The following is a 6,155-nucleotide window of genomic DNA, read 5'->3' on the forward strand; positions in this document are numbered from 1 at the left end:
AGGCTTTCTGCTGCCGTAAAGATTTAGAGCCTTGGAAACCCTGTGCAGGGTCGCTATGAGTTGGAACTGACTCCACGGCACATAACAACAACATAGTGGATATACAAGGAGCTCTGGTAGTGTAGCGGTTACGAATTGGGCTGCTATCCTCAAGATCGGCAGTTCGAAACTACCAGTGGTTCCACAAGAGAAAGATGAGGTGTTCTGCTCCTGTAAAGATTTACAGCCTCAGAAACCATGTGCAGGGTCACTATGAGTCGAGTCAAAACTGACTCCAAGGTACTTAACAACAACAACATAATGGATATACACATCTGGAGAACTAGAAACACACCAATTCAGAACACTTGACATCTCTTCATCGCAGTGAAACGAGACTTCTCCTCTGTCAGTCATTCAGAGCAAATTTGTTCCCCTTCCCTTGGTTATTTTCTCAATAGAGCACATATGTCATATGGTTAATGTGATGTATTTGACAGAGTTAATCAGGAAATCTTACCTTTTAAACTGTATGGCTCAATATCCTTGGGTGGTGCAAATGGTTAACAGGCTCAGCTGGTGGGGGCTGTGTGCTGTGGAGTCGGTTCTGACTCATAGCGACCCTGTAAAGAGTTTCCGAGACTGTAAATCTTTACGGGAGCAGAACACCTCATCTTTCTCCCGCGGAGAAGCTGGTAGTTTCGAACTGCTGACCCTGAGGTTAGCAGCCCGATTCGTAACCACTACGCTACCAGAGCTCCTTAACAGGCTTAGCTACTAACCATAAAGCTGGAGATTCCAGTCCACCCAGAAGTATCTTGAAAGGTAAGTCCGGAGGTCCGTTTTTGCAAAAACCCTACGGAACACAAGTTTACTTTGGCACACATGGGATCATCATGAGGCAGAATTGCTACAGTGGCAACTGATGGTGGTTGTAGCTAGATTTGCTGTTGTTGTTAAGTGCCGTCGAGTCGATTCTGATCCATAGCGACCCTGTATAGGGTTTCCAAGGAGCAGCAGGTGAGCTTGAACCACTGACCTTACAGTTCAAACAGCTTTATAATCTGGCGCATTAACCTACAGCGCCACACCGGGACTCTTGTAGCTAGATGGGGCTAGAAACCTGTAAGACTCTAACTGAAGCATGCCTGCAACAATCCTAGGGGAACAAATGACTGATATCCCTTCGAAGAAGATACTGACATGTGCTTCTCAAAGTGTGGCTCTTCACACTTGCATCACACACAAATTCCTGGGTCCCACCCTGACTTGCAGAATCTGAATCTCTGAAATAAGGCATTATTGTTGGTACATGCCATCCAGTCAGTTTTGACTCACAGCGATCCTGTATAGGATTTCTGAGTCTTTTAAATCTTTGTGGGAGCAGAAAGCCTCATCTTTCTCCCATGGAGCAACTGGTGGGCTCAAACTGCCAACATTGTAATTTGCAGGTCAGTGCTTATCCTATGGAACCAGTGTGTTCCCAAAATAAAGCACATGTACATGTATTATCAACAAGCATCTCAGAAGATTCCCATACCCAAAATGCTTCTGAGACAATTATTTAAATGGAAGCTGCACTCCAGAAAAATACTATAACGTCAAATCATAGCTCTCTTTGCATTCACTTGGAAAACCAAAGCTTGTCTCTCCGATGACTGAATGCGGAAGAAGTTCCAACCTGACCCTGCATTAAATCAATACACAGCGTCCTTCCCAGAAAACCCCAGCTAAAGAGATTTTTGCTCATTCAGGGATTTTTTTTTTTTTACAACCTGCACCCAGGTGAGAGGCAATCAGCCCAAACCTAGTACCAGGAGAAACACTCCTAGGAATTTGTCATTCTGTCTTCTGCAATGAAGTCTTTGATGATGTTGCTGGTTCAGGAGGTATTTTTTTTTCTTGTGTTGGAAATAGTGGTCCTTCTTGTAAAATTTTTGATTATTTTTCTTCTGTCAAATAAGTGAATTGCTTACTTAAATTGAATTTCCTTCTATATGTTGACCCGTAGAATACGTAGGATCTAATCTGTGGCTTACACCAATCAAATACACAGGGTTTCACAGCGTACATGTCTACATTAATTTCAGTCCTGACTCTCTTTATAATGCACTCTTTTTTTTTTCTTTTACCTTTTTCATCTACTTTCAATTTATGTTGTCTTCCTATTTTTTATGTAACCTTGAAAACCCCTTTAAAACACTTTCTGCCACAAAGCATGCTCTTGGCAAAAGATGGGTAAGTAGAAAGATAAATTATATGGGTCTCATTTTAGTCAGTTATAAAATGAAGGGTTTGGGCTGGGTGACCATTAATGGATCTTTTAGACCTAAAGCTCAAAATAAGTTTTGGTACAACAATGAAATCTCCTCCTAAATAGATCGTATTTATGATGTTATTGAAACATTTTTCTACCAAGAACATAGACATAAAAGTGAAGAAATGTCAATTTCAAAAAGCATTTTGTATCTAGAAAATGTAATTGCTTTTTACTCCATCAGATTTTAGGGTAGTGTTTTATGACTTTAGGAAAGCAATAAAAAAAAATTACAGTGTCTGTAAAAAATATTTTTATCTAAATTTTAATCAACTTTGTTATTCCTCAACCTTCAGCCTAGTTTTTCGGTTGTATTTTTTTGTTGTTATTGTTTTAATCTTTTCTTTTCACCAGTAGATGGAGAAGTGAAATTTTGATTTGGGAACAATAGTTACAATGTCTTATTTTAAAATTTTAACAATATCAATCCCTTTAATCCTTGGCCCTGCACATTAATGTTTTGTACAATTCTTCTATATACCTGCTCTTGAGTATTAAAAAAAAAAAAGGTAAATGGTAGAGTTGATTCAGATCTTCTTTCAGTAATGCTGCTAGGTAGAAAAACATAAATAGCAATTCAATGAATGCAGCTGTCATAATTGCTAGGGAAATACTTTTTTCTCCTAAAACTTTTATATGAGTTTATTTATTATGCCTGAATGATTGTGAAAAAATTTTAGAGTGTTGCCTAGGCTAGACCAAAATATCCATGTAATGCTTCCAATCCCTGACAAAATAAAACAATAGATGTGTCTTCAACCCCTTTGTGTAATTATAAGATCTAATCACATTCCCTAACAACAGATCTACTGTTTGCTTCAACAAAAATCATATATATACACGTAAACAAAAGTCATATATATACGTGTGTGTATGTGATATATATATATATATATATATATATGTGTGTGTGTGTGTGTGTGTGTGTGTGTGTTGCTAGGAGTCCTGGTGTGGTGCTACAGGATAATGCACTAGATGGCAAGGTCAGTCTGAGCTGCAAGATTGGTAGTTCAAACTCACAAACTGCTCCTTGGAAACCCTATACAGGGCCACTATGAATCAGAACCAACTCGACAGCACTTAACAACAACAACATATGCTGTTTCTAAGGGCTTTGAAGTTGGTATCAACTTATAGCAACCCTGTACAGGGTTTGTGAGGAGCAGGTGGTGAATTTGAAATTCTCACCTTTGGTTTGCAGTCAAATGTTTATGCTACAGTGCCATACCAGGATATATATATTCAATCTGTATGCTGGGTAAATAATCCAAGAAGCTGGATTATATGAAGAAGAATGTGGCATCAGGATTGGAGGGAGACTCATTAACAACCTGCAATATGCATATGATACAACCTTGCTTGCTGAAAGTGAAGAGGACTTAAAATATTACTGATGAAGATGAAAGACCACAGCCTTTGGTATGGGTTGCACCTCAATGTAAAGGAAATCAAAATCCTTACCACAGGACCAATAAACCAGCGTCATCAAAAATGGATACAAGATTGAAGTTGTCAAAGACTTTATTTTGTTTAGATCTACTACCAACACTCATGAAACCAGCAGTCAAGAAGTCAAACGACGTATTCCATTAGGTAAATCTGCTACACAAGACTTATTTAAAATGTTGAAGAGCAAAGATGTCAGTTTGAGGACTAAGGTTTGACTGACCCAAGTCATGGTATTTTCAGTAACATCTCCATCCCAACCTCTTCTTACTTACTTGTACTTTAATGTCATCTTCCTGGCTCCAAACTCTTGGATCAATGATTTTACTTCAAACTTGCAACAAGGGAGAGGGTGGGAGGAGAACTAAGAGCATCACCATTAGCTGCCCAAATTTAATTCCTATGAGACAAAGGTCAGGCACTTGACCAATTCTGACACTAATCATCCCTACCACGGTGCTCTCTAGTTTTTTACTGGGCTTGATAATTGGTTGGAATAGCCACACAGACCCACAGGTAACACTAATTATTATGGGGTTCATTAAGGAAATAGTAGTTTACAATTCAGAATCAGCAATGCTTAGAATACAGATCTTCAGTCAGGCCAGCCCCTTCTTAATCCTACCCACAAGGATGCCTCTCTCTGGCCCTGGGTCCTTGGCCTGGCCCCCACCCTAACTCAGGTAAGTGTTACAAAGCTCTTTTAACTCTGCCAATATATGCTCAACTCCACCAGTAAACCTCCTACTGGAAAACATTCAACGTTCTTGTTCCATGGGTCATGAACCCAGTGCACTGTCTCCTTCCAGTCTCCTGTTGCCGCTTCTCTGCCACTACTTCTTTCTGTCTCTCATTGTCTCTGGTGTCACAGCTCCCTGTCTCATGGATCAAAGAGCTTCAGCACAGGAAACTCGGCTCCAAAATTTCCCACTCTTGGCTCTTTCTTTATGATGAAAATGAAATCTCCCTGTCAGACTCTAGAATGACTTAAAAACTGACTAATCCCTTCATTAGAATTCCATACACTTTAACTGCATTGCCCCATCCTACAAAGGTGCCATGTACCTTATTTACAGAATTAGTAAACTATCGAATCCTCTGCATAGTCCTAATTAGTCAAGTAATTCACTGCACTACAAGACTCCACAGCTGACCTCTCTTCATGCGGCATCTGGACCCTCACTATAAACTAAGAAGAAAGAAACCAACATGACTCAGCCTTATCAACTGTTTCCTGCTGACATCAAAAGGATGAATGCACCCAGCGTTCACCAGCCATGCCTGGCTCTGAGGCAGGCTTGTATCTTCATGTGAGTGTGCTAACCAAAGTCCACCCTGTGGCCAGACTAATAGCAAAACAGAACCACAACTTTTCTTGCACTTGCAATGAACCCTAACTGAAAGAAATATCTTTGAAAACCATAAAAATAGAAGTCACTGTAACATCTCCCAGTTCACATCATAAATTCAGGAATATTGAGAAGTTTTACAGACTTGACTTCTTTCTAGGCCAGACTGTACCTCTCCAAGTACATAGAGCAGACAACAACTCCCACTAGGGAATCGGTCATAAAGTAGAGACAACCTCACTATCAGCTCTTCCTTTGACATTCCGCATCTCATGGCTGTCAAACTGTAGTTTCCAATGTGCTTGACCACTGTTAAGAGACTTCATTTCACAAAACTCATAATTATTAGCAAGTCTCTATATTAAAGAAAATGAGCCCTGGTGGCACTGTGTGTTAGGCATTGGGCTGCTAACTGCAATACTGACAGTTCAAACCCACCAGCCACTATGCAGGAGAAAGATGAGGCTGTCTGCTCCCACAAAGGGGTACAGTTGCAAAACCTTATGTAGGGTCATTATGTATGGGAATCAACTTGATGGCAACTGGTTTCTTTTACACATATTTTCTTATTGTTAAGTACTGCGAGTTAGTTCCAACTCATAGAGATACTGTATAGGGTTTCCAAGGAGCAACTGGTGGATCTGAACTGCCAACCTTGCTGTTAAAGTTAGTTAAGTCTTTTCCAACTCATAGTGGGTTTGAACTGCTGATGACCTTGTAGTTCAATCTGATCTTGCGGTCTAGTGCATTATCCTGCAATGCCATACCAGGATTCCAACCTTGCTGTTAGCAGTTCAGTAATTATCCTACAGTGCCACACCAGGAGATATATATATACAGATATGTGTATGCTTACACATATACATACATATACATGCATACATATGTACACATGTGTATGTGCATACATATGTACATGTACATATAGATACATGTATACCAGATATACATATATGTATATGCATACAAATATGTCTAGCTACAGATGGATTTCTATGGGTCAGACTGACTTGACAGCAATATATATATTGTTGTTAATTGCTGTCAAGTCAGTTCCAACCCAT

At 39.7% G+C, this 6,155-nt stretch overlaps 1 pseudogene; it reads right to left on the minus strand.

The window, feature by feature from the left end:
• The window catches only part of LOC102818341, a 39,070-nt pseudogene that overhangs the window by 9,612 nt on the left and 23,303 nt on the right, over window positions 1-6,155 (minus strand).

Source organism: Chrysochloris asiatica, unplaced genomic scaffold (genome assembly GCF_000296735.1).
Source record: "Chrysochloris asiatica unplaced genomic scaffold, ChrAsi1.0 scaffold00024, whole genome shotgun sequence".
NCBI lineage: Eukaryota > Metazoa > Chordata > Mammalia > Afrosoricida > Chrysochloridae > Chrysochloris > Chrysochloris asiatica.